The sequence below is a fragment of the Erpetoichthys calabaricus genome, chromosome 8 (genome assembly GCF_900747795.2).
Source record: "Erpetoichthys calabaricus chromosome 8, fErpCal1.3, whole genome shotgun sequence".
Taxonomy (NCBI): Eukaryota; Metazoa; Chordata; class Cladistia; order Polypteriformes; family Polypteridae; genus Erpetoichthys; species Erpetoichthys calabaricus.
In genome coordinates this window covers 135,634,046-135,651,455 of record NC_041401.2, presented here as the reverse complement: position 1 = coordinate 135,651,455, position 17,410 = coordinate 135,634,046, and the positions used below count along the sequence as shown (strand labels likewise).

At 35.9% G+C, this 17,410-nt stretch overlaps 1 protein-coding gene across 2 annotated transcripts in view; it reads left to right on the top strand.

The window, feature by feature from the left end:
• The window catches only part of si:ch211-45c16.2 (mitogen-activated protein kinase kinase kinase 13), a 252,332-nt gene that overhangs the window by 98,138 nt on the left and 136,784 nt on the right, over window positions 1–17,410 (top strand). For both annotated transcript variants that reach the window (XM_051931366.1, XM_051931367.1), the window contains exon 2: window positions 5,135–5,233. The gene's annotated coding sequence lies outside the window, so the exon portion shown is untranslated. The remainder of the gene's footprint in view (window positions 1–5,134; window positions 5,234–17,410) is intronic.

The following is a 17,410-nucleotide window of genomic DNA, read 5'->3' as shown; positions in this document are numbered from 1 at the left end:
GAGTGAAGCAAACAAATCAATATGTCTGTTTGGCTTTTAAGTATGCGAAGCACCGCGGCACAAAGCTGTTGAAGGCGGCAGCTCACACCCCCTCCGTCAGGAGCAGGAAGAGAGAGAGAGACAGAGACAGAGTTTGTTTTTCAGTCAAAAATCAATACGTGTCCTTCGAGCTTTTAAGTATGCGAAGCACTGTGCAGCATGTCTTTTCAGGAATCAGCTTTACAAAAGATAGCAACGTGAAGATAATCTTTCAGCATTTTTAGACGAGCGTCCGTATAGTCTAGGTGTGCGAACAGCCCCCCTGCTCACACCCCCTACGTCAGGATCACAGATAGTCAGCGCAAGAGAGACAGAGAAAAGTAATTTGGGTAGCTTCTCAGCCATCTGCCAATAGCGTCCCTTGTATGAAATCAACTGGGCAAACCAACTGAGGAAGCATGTACCAGAAATTAAAAGACCCATTGTCCGCAGAAATCCGCGAACCAGCAAAAAATCCGCGATATATATTTAAATAAGCTTACATATAAAATCACAATTTAAATGACCGCTACGCGCGCGTGTTGACTCGGCGACGCCCAGAGCAGAAAGAACGCGCTCCGGCCGCTCCAATCGCGCCATGCAGGGAGTGAGAGAGACGCCAATATCTCACACTCTCTCCCCCCTTAAAGAAATTAAATGGGTGCGAGTGAGACCACTGACCTTCCTCCCTTCTATTAGTTATAGGTTATAGTACGTTCGGCTTATCCATGAGTCCGGCTTATCTATGATACGATTTTATTTTAAAAAGTCGTATGATTTTTGGTCTCCGGCTTATACATGAGTCCGGCTTATAGACAAGAACCTAGGGTACTTAATTGTCCAATTCTGATACAGATTCCAGTTATTTATTTTCCCCTTTTAAAAACCTTTTACTCAAAGGGTCCTGTTCAATAAGATACAATGAAGCCTTATGGTCTATATAAATATGGTATTTTTATAATTAAACCTTACAGGTGTTACTTGTTCATTTTTTATTGCCAAAATGAAATTCTGTAGGCTTATTATGCAGTGATCATAAAAATAATTAAAGAAATTTATTTTAATACTTATTTATTTATTAATATAAAAACTAATAAAATATGTATAGAAAATAATGATCAGTAATACATATTGCATAAAAGAAAATTACATTTTCATGATTACAAGCTGTCATATTGTTTAATTTCTTCTGTAATGTACTTCTCTAAAGAAAAACCTAATTTAAAAGTAGTTTTCACCGTTTGTCCAACAAAAAGTTTTCACTGTTTGTCCAACAAAAAATATACATTGATATTGGCAGATAAATGCTGCTTAAATGTAAAATATACATGAACTTATAGTTTTAAATAATTTTAATCATTAATTACACTACATTTTTTTTGCTGTTAAAATACACATTTATTATATTTTTACAGGGTTTTGGTAATTTTTATATTCTCTTTTTCAGTGAATCATCTAGACCAGGGTTCTCAAAATCAGGTCAGGTTTTCATTCTAACCCTTTTCTTAATTAGTGACCAGTTTTTGCTGCTAATTAACTTCTTTTGAATTAATTGTAATTGACTTGCTCTTGAAGACTCTGACCCCCTTGTTTCTTTTTCCTTAATTAGCTGCCAAACAATAGTGAGATACAAAATGAGCTAAAACATGACCATCAAACTGAGTCCATTGTACAGTATCTGAAAATAATGAAGGATGATGGTCTCAGGAATGCCTATCTGCTCAGCTCCACAAAACTTTTTAGCAGTGCTCTTAGAAAAGAGAAAATCAACAATTTTGGAAATGTTATGGTATTTCACAACAAGAGCAGCAACAAGCCATGGAATTAAAGAACAGGTTTATTTAACAACAAGAATCAGCACCTAATTAAGTAACTGCTTGGAATGAAGTTGGTTGAAGTTTGAGGTCCTGACTTAGTTGGTCTTCTGTTGACTCACGCCAGAGGAACAATGAAGAAATTCAAGGAAACAAACCTTAAAAAACAAGTCAATTGCAATTAATTCAAAAGAAGTTAATTTGCAACAAAACAGGTCACTAATTGAGAAAAGGATTTGAATGAAAACCTGCAGCCATTGTGGCCATCAAGGATCAGAGTTTGAGAACCAGTGATTCTTAATCTTTTTTGAGTCATGGACTCCTTTAAGAATCAGATGGAAACTATGGACCCCCTTCCCCAGAAATATGCACATAAACACTACTTTGAATGCAATGAATATAATGTACTTTATTTATCAAGATTTGTTTGTTTTTATACATGTATTACATACGCAAAGTATTATTAAACTTTAAAGTAAACAATCTAAAAAGAAATACTCCTTTTTTTATGCAAAAAGTAATTGCAACTATGTGGCTTGCTGGGCTGGTAACATCACTTCAGGAGAGGCCCACCGAATCACCAAGCAAATTAAACTGGCAGAATTAGTTTTTGGATGCACTTGGGACCCCCTGGAGGTTGTAGCGAAGGAGTAAATTAAAACAAAACTGAGTGCCATTGTTGAACAATGCTGCACAACCTCTCCCTGATGCACTAATGCTGAGGACTTTCAGCCACCAAATCATTCACCAGAAGTGTGTCTAAAAATGCTACTGGGGCTCCTTTATACCAACAGCAATATGCTGGCATAATGCCTCACTGGGACTGCCAAGTCAGAAGTTTTGTTTCTTTTTAATTATCTCACTTTTTAATTATTTGGTGTATGTTCAGACTAGTGCGTGTGTCTGTTTGTCTGTCTAATCACATAATGTCAGTATTTGAAGTGATACACAGCATACAGTATATGTTGCATAACTTACCTGCTGACATATTGCTGACTCTGAAACTGAATTAATACATAATTTACCCTCAAGTACCCTAGGTTCTTGTCTATAAGCCGGACTCATGTATAAGCCGGAGACCAAAAATCATACGAATTTTTAAAATAAAATCGTATCATAGATAAGCCGGACTCATGGATAAGCCGAACGTACTATAACCTATAACTAATAGAAGGGAGGGAGGTCAGTGGTCTCACTCGCACCCATTTAATTTCTTTAAGGGGGGAGAGAGTGTGAGATATTGGCGTCTCTCTCACTCCCCGCATGGCGCGGTTGGAGCGGCCGGAGCGTGTTCTTTCTGCTCTGGGCGTCGCTGAGTCAACACGCGTGCGTAGCGGTCATTTAAATTGTGATTTTATATGTAAGCATATTTAAATATATATCGCGGATTTCTGCGGACAATGGGTCTTTTAATTTCTGGTACATGCTTCCTCAGTTGGTTTGCCCAGTTGATTTCATACAAGGGACGCTATTGGCAGATGGCTGAGAAGCTACCCAACTTACTTTTCTCTGTCTCTCTTGCGCTGACTATCTGTGATCCTGACGTATGGGGATTGAGCAGGGGGGCTGTTCGCACACCTAGACGATACGGACGCTCGTCTAAAAATGCTGAAAGATTATCTTCACGTTGCTATCTTTTGTAAAGCTGATTCCTGAAAAGACATGCTGCACAGTGCTTCGCATACTTAAAAGCTCGAAGGGCACGTATTGATTTTTGACTGAAGAACAAACTGTCTCTCTCCCTCTTCCTGCTCCTGACGGAGGGGGTGTGAGCTGCCGCCTTCAACAGCTTTGTGCCGCGGTGCTTCGCATACTTAAAAGCCAAACAGACATATTGATTTGTTTGCTTCACTCCTTTGAAGAGGAAGATATGTTTGCATTCTTTTAATTGTGAGACGGAACTGTCATCTCTGTCTTGTCATGGAGCACAGTTTAAACTTTTGAAAAAGAGACAAATGTTTGTTTGCAGTGTTTGAATAACGTTCCTGTCTCTCTACAACCTCCTGTGTTTCTGCGCAAATCTGTGACCCAAGCATGACAATATAAAAATAACCATATAAACATATGGTTTCTACTTCGCGGATTTTCTTATTTCGCGGGTGGCTCTGGAACGCAACCCCCGCGATGGATGTATAAGCCGGATTTATGTATAAGCCGATATTCTATTTTTTCATTTTCACAACTTTTTTCCTTAGATAAGCCGCGGCTTATAGACAAGAACTTAGGGTACTAAAAGTTACATTATCTTAATTTTTTTTTTATTTAGCAATCAAATAATTTTATTTGTAAAGTTCACTGTGTTGTTTACATAGCATATGCTAATTATTTCTAAATTGACTGTATAATCTGAAGTTGCATTAGATTAATAAATTTAAAGTGAATGCTTCCTCTCACACACAGCATATAATGGAAAAGCTTAGAGTCCGAAATATAGCCTAATGTGAAAAACTGTCAGATTTGAAAGTAAAGGTAAGGATCAAAAGAACACCTAAATGGAAAGATTAGATCATGTGTACTCCCATTTGGTCTTAGTCCCTGTACCTGTAACAATTTTCAACACTGTGCTATTGGGCCACCCAACTTGAAGAGGTAGTTTGAATAAATTTGTATTTTTTATTTTCAACAGTCCATTCTTGCCTTTTGCTATTGCAAATATAACTGACATTTTTTGAACTGAGGACAAAAGCTCTGCTGATGAAAAATGAACAAAAATTTTTTTTTGTCCCAAACATTATGTATAGCACTGTTTTTGTATGTACAATATGTACGTGCATGTGTGTGTTGATATATAAATTATGAGATATGCTTCAACAGCACAAAAAAATGTTTACTGCTGTACAAGAACATATTTTCTTTCAAAAGGTTGTAAGCTTGAAAAAAAGTTGGAATGGATGACTCCCCACTTCATTCCCTATCTATGATGCATCATAAAACAGGTCAGGAATACACCAGTATACTGTAATTCTTGGAAATTTCATGATCATCTGGAACAGGAAGAAAAGCAAGTAAGAAATTTAAGAGAGGACAGAAAAAACACAATCAGAAATTGGTGGTATGCCCAGAAAAGATGGTCTGATAGTAAGCAGAAAAAGACAATATTGGTGTGTATATAGATTAAATTGTACAATTTCCACATTGTGATGCTCTGAATGTGTAAAGTATGCTATATGTACTGATTTTTTAAAGGTTATGAAGTTGTGTATTTTCTTTTAAATGAGGATCTAAAAATATTAGACCAAGTCCTTTTTCAATTTTACAACCAACCTTCTTATTTTTCTCTGTCTGTAATGTTTTACCAACAGATATTTGCCATAAACAACATAAAAAATAAACTGCTCCCTGGATTACATAATGCAACAAGAGAAGGTGTGCAATTTTTATCAGAATGCCCTATCACCAAGGTAACTGTTTAAAATTGAAAAAATGTCAATTACTGCATATATTTGTAACAACAAATTTCACCGGCTTTTCATAAGAAATCTAAATATTGACATTTTCCTATTGTAGGATTGTTGCTGCTGCTACTGTTGATTTTGTGAGACAGTGAAGCAGACATGGTACCGCATCAGTGTAGATAGACTATCCCAACTGTTTTTGACCAGTTCAGGAACTATTTTGCTTGGGATGCACTCCTGGGGCTTTTTTGAATAACCATGAGTAATTTTACTTGGGTTTGTTTGCAGAAAGTTTACAAATGTTTTAGACTGACGGAGCTCTATGTAGAATTAACTTTCCATATAGCAGTCTTATACTGGTTTGGATGAGTAAACAGCCACATTTGTAGCTGTAAAGATGTTAATGTTGATACACAGGGACAGGTAAATAGTTATATTTCAGGCACTGTTTGCTTTTGAAGATGTACTTCTGTATATCATTATAAGTATTTTTGTAGAACACGTTGTTTATACTGTTTAGATTAGCATTTTAGTTCAAAAGATAGTTTTTCTTTTTTATTTCTGAGATATAAATATGACGCTAAACTTAATTCTCCTTGTTCTATAATTTAAAAGTAATTATTTCTTTTATTTTTAAATAATGTTCTCCTTGTAAATTAGAATTACCTGTTTCACCACTAATATTGGAAATTGTTTTACTAAAATCTTAACCTGCATCATTAAGAAAACATTATTTTTGTGATTGTTCTATGCAAGCGCAATTAAAAATCAAGCAAAAGTGTTTTTCTTGTTTTGGAGATTCTCAGTATAGCTGGTAATGTTGGCAATGGATGACAATAATGCATATGAGTATTGACATGATGGCAGACTTTTAAAGTACAGTAGTTGCAAATTAATATTAGTTCATACACTTAATATGTTACTACTTATGTAACACAGAAATTTGAAAAATATATTTTTATCTTCAGTAAGCTGAAATATCTTTAAAAGTACATTAATAAAGCAATATTTTGTCAACATTTTCATGTGGAAAACCCAATTTTAATAAACGCAGAATTAGAAGGTGATTCTATAATGAGGTAACAGACTGGGAAATGTTACTTGAATCATATAAAGAGGACATTAAGAATAATAATAATAATAATTCTTTACATTTAATGTATATAGCGATTTTCTTACTACTCAAAGTGCTTTACGTAGTGAGTTGGGAGCCACTTCAACCACCTCTAAAGTGTAGCATCCACCTGGATGATGCAGCAGCAGCCATATTTGTGGCAGTGTGTTCTCCACACATTAGCTGTTAGGTGGTGAAATGGTGTGAGAGAGACAATTAGAGACCGGGGATGATTAGGGGGCCAGAATATCTAGGCTGTGGTGGGCAATTTAGCCAGCACATCGGGATACACCCTACTCTTTACAAAGGATGCCCAGGTATCTTTTTATAACCACAGTGGGTCAGGACATTGGTTTTATGTCTCATCTAAAGGACGGTGCCATTTTTACAGCAATGTCTCCATCACTGTACTGGGGCATTACGATTCATGTTTTAACCATAGGGTAAGTGCCCCCTGCTGGCTCACCAACAACTCTTCTAGCAGCAACCCTAGCTTTTCCTAGATGGTCTCCTAATCAAATAATGTCTGGGACCTAACTTCCTTAGCTTCAGGTGGATTACCTGTTTTGAAGTGCATATGATATGGGTGCTGTGTTTGCCTTTAGTGTATTATAGATTCCATTAATTTCTTGTAATTTAATGTTTCTACTGAAGAGGGTGATGATTTAAATTTGTCACTTAGTGGAGAGGGATCTAGCATTATGTTTAGCAAAATCAAGGGAAAATAAACCAGAAAATTACATATTGTTTGTCTGTTAGATCTAATACGCAAGCACCAGTGATGTTAAAACTGCTATCATACTTTAATGGTATTACAATGCATTTATTTTATGAATTTTATTGAGTTTAAATAGCACATTACAATAACTGAAACACAGCTCTATGAAAAAGACATTCTACATTGTATTCCAAGCATGTATTTTTAAAATTATATCAGTTTTTGCAGTGATCCAAGTAGGGGCTGCTCAGCGGTGTAGATGACCAAAGAGTGGGAAATTTTTGAAGAAGGTGGTTTAAAGCATCTTCTAGAAATACTGAATTGAAATGCACAACGAGCTGCGTTGGGGGACTTAAGGTCTTACTGGCATGTTTGCAGGAGCAGGTTGTTTTGAAGAATGAAGTGAAAAGGAGGTTGTCCTGGGCACTTTTTATCTTTTCAAGACTTTTGACTTGTAAACACATTTAAATTTTAGATTTTTTTAATGTTTTTGAATTCAATTTTATAAAAGTGTAATTAGATATATGGAATTCAGATTTTGACCTGGCAAAATGCAATTACAGATATATTTTATTGAAAGCTTCATATGTGGCAATAACAAAAATGTTCCATTATCAAGTAGTCAAAATAGACTTTTAGGGATCCATTTTTCATATTCTCACTAGTGAAGATGTAATTACAGATATCTCTAATTAGAATTTTGAGTGGTGAAAAGAAATGGTAAATATCTAAAGTGTATTATCATAAGACAAATGTTAAAACATCTTGCCATAAATTGTGACTAGAATATATAGTAATTTCAAGTTGATGTATATATTTGTGTTTATACGTATAGTTCTTTGCATAAGTTTAGAAATTCCTAGCCAAATTACATATTTTGTTGAGATTCATATACCTTTAAATAATAGTAAATACAATTATGACAACAAAATAAAATGATTCCAGTTCATTAAATAAATTTTAACTGTACATTTAATTTTCACAAACTGAAGAAATAGCAAAACAAATGTGACATTTGCAGAAGTTTCAGTTGTAAGTTCTCAGAACTTGTCAAGTCATTAGTCTATTTTCACTTAGTTCTTTGAGTGTTTGTTTGGTCAATAATTGTCATTAGGAATTGTCAGCTGATGAACATTCCAGAGCCTAATAAATTCTTTGACTCTTAATGGTTTGAAATACCTAACAGCCATAGGCTCTTCTAATCAACTGGCAAAGTGTCTCAAAGCAGGGGAAGGCTACAAAAAGATATCGGAGCACTTCCAGCTAACAATCTCTGTAGTCTGAAATGCCATTAAGAAGTGCCAATTCACAGTAACTTTATAGTAAGGCAAAACAGAACCCCTGTATAACTGCAAGGGACTCACAGATAGGTATAGATAGATAGATAGATAGATAGATACTTTATTAATCCCAAGGGGAAATTCACATACTCCAGCAGCAGCATACTGATACAAAAAACAATATTAAATTAAAGAGTAATAAAAATGCAGATAAAAACAGACAATAACTTTGAATAATGTTAACGTTTACCCCCCTGGGAGGAATTGAAGAGTCGCATAGTTTGGGGGAGGAACGATGTCCTCAGTCTGTCAGTGGAGAAGGACAGTGACAGCAGTCTGTCACTGAAGCTGCTCTTCTGTCTGGAGATGACACTGTTTAGTGGATGCATTGGATTCTCCATAATTGATAGGAGCCTTTTGAGAGCCCGTCGCTGTGCCACAGATGTCAAACTGTCCAGCTCCGTGCCTACAATAGAGCCTGCTTTCCTCCCCAGCACACCACGGCGTAGAAGAGGGCACTCTCCACAACAGTCTGATAGAACATCTGCAGCATAAAAATCAGGTTGATCTGTGAAAGGAGTGGTGGTGCAACGTTATGTACACTACCAGTCAAAAGTGTGGACACACCCATAAATGTTCATATTTTTGATAGAAATGTGTACCTTTTTTGTTAAGATAGTGTTATCTTGGTATATTTTTAAATCAATTTATTACTAATGTTTATGATGGCTGTTACAGCATGAAAGGACTGATTTTCAATTTATTATTGACCTATGACTGCAAAGCCCTATTTTTAGCAGCCGTTCCATCAGTGTCCTTATGGTAAGCTCACTTAGCTTATTTTTATTTAGTCATGTATAAATGCTAATTCTTTAGTAGAGAAACATTTGTAATTGCATTATCACTGCCAAAACTTGTTATTCTGTTCACTTGGGTTGTAAGGTACTAACATTCCTATATTTCAATTCTGGGATTTCTGTTGCAGAAGACACTTCTATTTTAGGAAGGAAACCACTAAGGACCTGTAAGGTGTTTGTTTTTATTAAACAATTTTGTTTAAGTTGACTCCTCTGTCTGCCTGTTTTGTCTGTGTCAAATCTTGCAACTGATTTTAAACCCACTTTTGGCAAAGCAATTTTTTTCAAATTTTGCATATATGTTCAGTATTGATGACAATACAATAATCCATCAAAACCGATGCAATTGCATAACCGATTTCGCCGTAATCAATGGCTATGTAATTCCAATTAACTCACACACAACAATGAAGGAGAATGAATATAGTGAGCTATAGGAGCATACAATTGCGAGACGCATGGGTAAATATGCGTGCCGACTTTACTTGTTTACTCTTTCAAAGGAATAGCCTTGATGATCACAGTGAGGAAGTATTGGCATAAGCTTGCCGTTCTCTCGTCGATATTTTTTTTTCGCAGCGACGAGTGCTAATCCCATAAGAGCCTGAAAAGAAAAATAGAGACCAAAATATAATTGTTTTTAGTATTCAAATAAGATATATTATTTAATACTTTTAAAGAAGCTTCCTGTTAATGAAAAGTGATTAAAGAAGAATCATTTGCAAAATGCTCAAAAAGTAAAAAAATAAAATATGTAAAAAAAATTTAAGTAAAACAGTTTTATTTACTTTAGTTATAAATACACTAAAAAGCAAAAAATAATTTTTTTCTTTAACCACAATTTTCATGGTTATGTGACTAAATAAAACTGTGGGGCACACATAAATTAATTCATTCAATCAATTAATAGAATAGCTACTTTCATCATAAAATATAAAGAAACAACAACATTGCAATACCCAACAATGCTATACAAGTTTCAAAAATTGTTTGAATCAATTAATTTATGTGCGCCCCACGATTTTATTTAGTCTCATATAACCATGAAAGTTGTGGTTAAAAAAAAATGTATTTTTTGCTTTTTAGTGCATTTAATAACTATAGTAAATAAAATCGTTTTACTTAAATTTTTTTTATATATTTTGTTAAACTGAAGACTCTGGTTTACTTTTCCTCTTATGTAGCTGTGCATCTGGGCTTTCCCCGTGATTTTCTGTTCTTGTTATATTCACTATACCCTCTTCTCACAAAGAGGGTATAGAGACACCTTTGTATGAAATCTTCAGTTTTTTCACAGTCTGCCACATGGAATAACCTTCATTCTGCAAGAAAAAAACCCACAATAGACTAAGTATGTTTTTTTTTCAAAAAGCTGTTACATTTTGGTCATCTTTGAACCAAAATTAGATTTTTTCCTTAAGCCTGGAACCTCCTGGATTTCAATCAGTGAATCTCTGTGAATTGCTAGTCGGTTTTATGATTAAATGATGATACCCATACGTTCTGCAATTCCTGGCTTTCCTTTCCTTGCAGATAAAGCCAATTAGAAATAAGTATAACAACCAATGTAAGGTTGGAATGATCCAAGAAAACCCATTAAGGGCTGAAATTTTTTTAGAACCTATGGCAACTACAATATGTCTGTTGTTTGGATGCAAGATAAAATCTGTGAAGATGAAAGAAATACTCATACCAATGTCTGCCAGGAAAAAGTCTAGTGATGGAACTAATTGTGAAACCATTTGGTGCTACAAATTTGGGAAGATATTCCACAGCAGAATCCGCTGACTTTCATCAGTTTTCATTACATACGAGTAAAACATGGTTCTTTTGATACATTTATTCACTTCTTTTTAATTGTTTCTTCAAAGTACTGCACCATTAATAATATTCATTCAATGACAATATATTTTACTACTAATAATTCTCTTTTTTTGAACAAATGAGACAATGATTTTTATTTTAGAAACTCGAAAGGTGCAAGTAAGAGAAATGATCTTGAATATTTTACAAAAAAGGTGTAAAACTGAAGGCGAGAGGGCAGATGTGATGCACACAAGCACCTTCATAGTAAATGCCTTCAACTCCTCTGTTTGCAGTTTATTATGAGCAGGGTTTTCATGTACTTTAGTCAAAATCTCACCATCAGCAAGTCAATTTTTCCCCTACAGTAGTACTAAAATATTTGAAATTATTCTAACAAAAATTCTTTCTGCCTTTCAATGTACATTCCTATATACAAAGTGCAGAAGAATGGTATTTTATACACTACAGTGGAACCTCGGGTCACAACCGTAATTCGTTCCAAAACTCTGGTTGCAACCCGATTTGGTCGTGACCCGAACTAATTTCCCCTATATGATTGTATAGAAATACAATTAATCTGTTCCAGACCGTATGAACTGTATGTAAATATATTTTTTTTTAAAGATTTTAAGCACAAAAATAGTTAATTATACCATAGAATGCACAGTGTAATAGTAAACTAAATGTAAAAATATTGAATAATACTGAGAAAACCTTGAACAGAGAAAACTAACATTGCAAGAGTTCACTCTGCATGCAGCCTTACGAACCGCTCGCTGTAAACATTTTTTTTTAATGAGTTTTAAGCACAGGGGAAAAAAAATTAAAATTTGAAAAATCCTTAATTTATACAAAAACTAACCATAAACAACCAAGAAAACTAACATTGCAAGAGTTCATGCTACAGCCTTACGAACCGCTCGCTGTAAACACTTTTTTTTTTAATGAGTTTTAAGCACGGGGAAAAAAATGAAAATTTTAAAAATCCTTAATTTATACAAAAACTAACCATAAACATCCAAGAAAACTAACTTTTGCATGAGTCGAGTTCTAGCATGAAGGAAGTGAGGAGAAAGCTGGGTGGAGAGGAGGTTACAGTTTTGAGGGAGCGTCCCTCTGCGCGATGGAGGGATGTTCTCCTTCAGGTGTTTTCTCTGTTGTGATTTCTTGGATTTCTGGTATTTTTAGCTGTTTAGCTGGTGGATCAGACACTTCGAAATAGCGGTCTAATGTGACTTGCCTTTTCCTACGCATTAAAATTTTTCAGAAATGCGAGACGACATTGTCGTTCATCATGTTTATGTTCGCAACCGCTTTGTCAGGGTGGTTCTTCTCAAAAAATCCCGGCTTTTATTGCATCACTTTTTATAACCGCCCTTTCCTCTTCTTCCCCTGAGGACTGCTCCTTGTTGAGCAACTTATGCTGCTCCTGCTGGAGTTCAGTGAGTTCCTCTGTCATCAGCTCCTCCTTGTGATCCAGGATCAGCTCCTCGATGTCCTCATTGTCCACTTCAAGACCCATGCTCTTGCCCATGGACACAATCTTATCCACAACAGGAGGCTCAAATATTTCTAAATCCTGTTCAGGAACGCATTCAGGCCAAAGTTTCTTCCAGGCCGAGTTCAAGGTCCGGTATGTGACGTCTTCCCAGGCTTTATCGATGAGGTTGATGCAATGAACGATATTCAATCCCCTGCAAGTTGCTTCTCATTCAACCACACTAGCAACAGTTTTTCCACCTCTTCCAGCACTTGAGGCCTCTGCTTGGTTAACACTATCTCCTTTTGCAACATCAGCTGCTTTAATGGTCTCTTTCTGCTTTAGAATAGTCGAAATCATAGATTTTGACTTCTTGTACTCGGCGGCAAGATCAGTAACATGAATGCCACGCTCATACTTTTCAATAATTTCTTTCTTTAATTCGATTTCAGTTTTCTTCAACCCTTTCTTCTCACCAACACTATCACTCTTCACTTGCTTAGAGGCCATGGTTAAGTGCAAAATTAATGTAAAAGCACACGAAATAGAGCACAAAGAGTTCACAGCGAATGCATGCACGTCTGACCGAGAACAATGTACAGGGAGAGACTGAACACGTGCGGAAATCATTGGCGCGTACGAACCGGAAGGGAAACTGGCTTGTTCGTCACCCGAGTGTGTAGTCGTGAACAGATGCAAAAGTTTGGCAAACTGTTTGGTCATAACTTGATTTGTACGTGTTCCGAGACATTCGTGACCTGAGGGTATTCAAAAGTAATATGTAAGTGTTGTTCAAAACAATTTAAAATATTGGAAATCATAAATAATCATGCTTATGAAAAAAGATTAGTGAATTTATTAGTGAATGTTTACTGGATTTACTACATATAAATCTCTCATAGGAAATAACCTAATAAACTTGTAAATGTAGTGTTTTATGCTTTGATATGAACACAGTTTTATTTTAAAATGGATTTACTCAACATTGTGTTTATCCCAAAATATAATATGTAATATCAGCTTCATACAATGTTAAAAAAAAAAAAAAAAAAAAAAAACAAAACAAAGTAATTGTTTGAATAATAAAGATGCAACCCGATAAACCCTGCTTCTGTATTGTATTTACAGTTGAATCTCTGTAGCGTGATGTTTTGGGAGTTGTAATTACAAATGCTAATTGTTGTACTGAAATATAGTTGAAGCAGTTGATTCTAATTTTATGAAACTAAGCCTATAACTTGATAGAACTCTGCAAGCTATTGGCATACAGTACCTGGATTTGCTTTCTTGCTTATTTTGAAATTTGAATCTTATTTGAAAAAAAAAAAAAAAGTCAACCATACTCTGACAGATAACCATTTATATATACCTGACCTTTGAGATTAGTGGGCGGAACAATGTTCTATATGGTGGTTATTGCTGTAAGATGCTTTCCCCAAAAAATCAAGCATTTGTGCATGGCGTAAAAGCTTGTTTCCATAGTAAGATAACTCACATTAAAAAAAGAAAACCCTCCCTGTTATATTTTTGTTCTCCTGTATTGCCCACATTTTCCCTCCTTGACACTTATTTCTCTCAAAAATTGGGGGGATATCCCCTCAGTTTGGAAACCTCCATTCTGAGATGCTAAAGGAAAGTTTGGAGGAGTTTCATTCTCCAAGCCGTTCTATAGCATTGTGACTGCAAACCTAGCAGTTCTGTAAAAGTATGACTGCAAACCTGCCTACCACTGTTGCTTAGAAATGAACAACTCCCCTGTATACTAATGGTATTTTTCTCCCCCGTGAAGAGTGCAGAGAGCAAAAGATTGCTTAGTGCATCTTTTAATTTATTCGATGAGGGGGATTGGGGTAGACTGTTAGGCAGTAACCCTGAAGCCTAATGCAACTTCATTTGACATTATTAAAGTTCTATTGATAGATTTTTTTTTTTATTTTAAAATATGCAGAGGATTATCATGTTTTCGTTCACATAATATTTGCTAAACAGAATTATGTTTATTTATAGTGAATCTAATAAAATGTATAACTTACAGTATTAAAAATATTTAAAATTATTGACTATTTGTTGCACCCTATAAGGAGTCTCTGTACTGATGCTTGTTCTTTTATGATCTGGGGCTTTATTATTTTAAGATGGCAGAATGCTGTCAGAATTAGGAAATATTTTTCATTTTGTTGGGTTCTGATATGGCTTACTGAAGCCATCTCTGGTAGTTTAGGCTTGTTTAAAAACTTTATTTTCATTTGTTGGTGCACAGTATTACATGAAAATAAGATTATAAAACATAGAATGCTATTCAGTGCACTTTAAGTAAATGATGGATGTGTTCTATAGAGACTTGCCATAAGTCTTTTGAAAACAAACTTGCAGTTGGTGCACGAAGACCAAAGTTTGAAAGAAAAAGGACAGATGAACAAGCAAGCAGTGACTTGCTGGATTCGTTTTTGATGGATCTTTGAACAACAGGCTGAGTGATGGTTCTGAGGCTATGAATATGCGTTTTCTATTGGAAGGTTGCTGGTTCTAATTCTGTAAATGCCAGGAGTGATTCAACTCTGTTGGGCCCTTGAGAAAGGTCCTGAACCTGCAATTGCTCCACCCTGACTATAATGTTAACCTGCATTTAGCCCTGCAAGCAGGTCCTCAAACCTGCGTGGGACTGGCTCATTCCATTGTTTGGAATGAGGCAGGAGCGTCTTTTTTTTTTTTTTTTTTATATATAATCTGTACAGATGCTTCACACTTCCTTCCATCAAGAACACAGAAACACCTTGTAAATAGTAATTTTGTTCTTATTTCACAGTGTTTCCTGTGATGTGATGAGTGGAGAAGGGAGGGCTTGTTTAGAGCTTATTTTGTATGGCTACAGCACATGGCTAATTGCATATGCTAACTAGCAGTGCACAGCTGCAATACCAGAGCACTTTATATATTTTATGGCAGTACAGGTATCCATCAGTGTACACCCATGGTCGGTAGCTGTTGCCTTATCTTATTTCTGTCCTATTGCACCATCTGCTTCCTAAACAAAAACTGATTGCGCTTCCAGCCATATAAGGCTATAGTACACATCTAAATTGTAATACATATATGTATTTCACAGTTGTGATAAACAGATGTTACAGATATATATGAATGTACTCATTATATGTTAATGTCTGGTTTCTTTATTTTCTAAGAAAAAAAGTACACTGTACTCTTTAATATTTTGCTTTCAGTTTGATAACGTATTATACACCAGCTGCTTGTGTCCAGGCTTATTCACTTGTGTCTGTGTCTGTTTTATATTTCGCAGCTCCTATATTTTAGTAAAAGCAAGTGCATCATTATATTAAAACAAGGTGCTATGAACAGTGTAGCAGGTCAGTAAAGAAAAGTGGTGTGCAGACTCATGAGGACACTGATTCCCCTTGAAGACAGAGGATGATTTGGGGGGTTTAAGGTTAACAGCTGATCATGGTCAATTCTTAAAGAAACAATGAACAATAGTTTCAGGGACCATTAAACAGCTGCTAATGTCAGTGTGTCAGTCCACTGCTCAACCCTCATTTTCTTCAAGGGGAATCCCTGTCCTCAACGAGTTTTCACATCATACAGTTTCCCCCTTCAGAGACTCACTTTTGCCACAGGTTGTGTTGCTATGCAAACTTAACTTTTTAAACAATATGAAAGTGACAAAGCAGTTAATGTTATTGCATGCTATTTTGGCTATCCCTAAATGTTGAACAACAAGGAGGATTACTTAAATATGGGTGATATAGTTACATCTTGTGTTGTACAACATATCTGACCTCTCCCCTGTAATTATTGAGATAGACACATATTAACTTGTGTCCCAAGTGCCGGAATATAAATGTACTTGTACTCATAATATTCTCATTATGGTCAGCTAATGTACCCATCAAATTAACATGCTGCAAATTTTTAAAATTTTTAAAAACACATGCTGTGTGGAAGGCTGGGGTACTGAACAGGTCACAACATCATGCATGTCTGAAGCAGAGTGGCATGATCTTACAATACCCACGCATGAAAGTCCTGCCCATGGCTCATACAGTTCTGTGATGTCAGGCTGACCACGCAAAGCATCATAGGGCCCTGGGAAAGAAAATGTTTGCCTAAACCAGCTGTACAGTAAATTTCCAGGAAAATATTCAGCAAGCAAGGTTAATGGTGTATATAGAATATTTGCTATACAAAACACTTTGGTGAATTTCTCCAATCAATGTTAATTATGCTGTTATGTGGAAAAGAATTGTTTTATTATATTTGTAGATTTCCCTATTCATTTTGAAGTAATTTGCAAACTTTTAAACTGTATTGATGTGAATTAATTTTGTGCAGCAATGCCTTGCATTATGTCAGGAAGGAAGTGGCTTCCAAAGCCTAGGTGCAGTGCAATGTATGAAAGCCTTTTCATTTTGCTCAGTTGGGAATGGTTTCCTGAAGCCAATTTTAATAGTCTAATTTACACAGTTTAGTTTCATTTAGGCGCAGTGGTGGCTCTGAGGCTAGGGATCTCTGCAATTGGAAGGTTTCTGGTTCAAATCCCACAAATGCCGAAGTGTTTCCAATCCATTGGTCCCTTGAGCAAGGCCCTTAACCTGTAATTGCTTTGTCCTGGGTATGATAACCTGAATCTAACCCTGTAAGCAGGTCCTCCAATTTGCAGAAAGAACCCAGGGGTTAGTTGCAGGATTGGCACTGTAGCCACCATAATACACCTCACACTGTTACATTCCATTCTAACTATTGTGGAGCTGAGGTGTCACCAAATTGCACTGTTGTGCTCAGGTCCTAATTTGGGATCCTGAGGTGGTTCGAAGTGGTGACGTACTGTATCGCTGCATACTCCCAACCTGAGTGAACAACAGGAAAATAACTGCTCTACTGGTGGTATTTTGTGTACCTGGAATCGAGGGCTG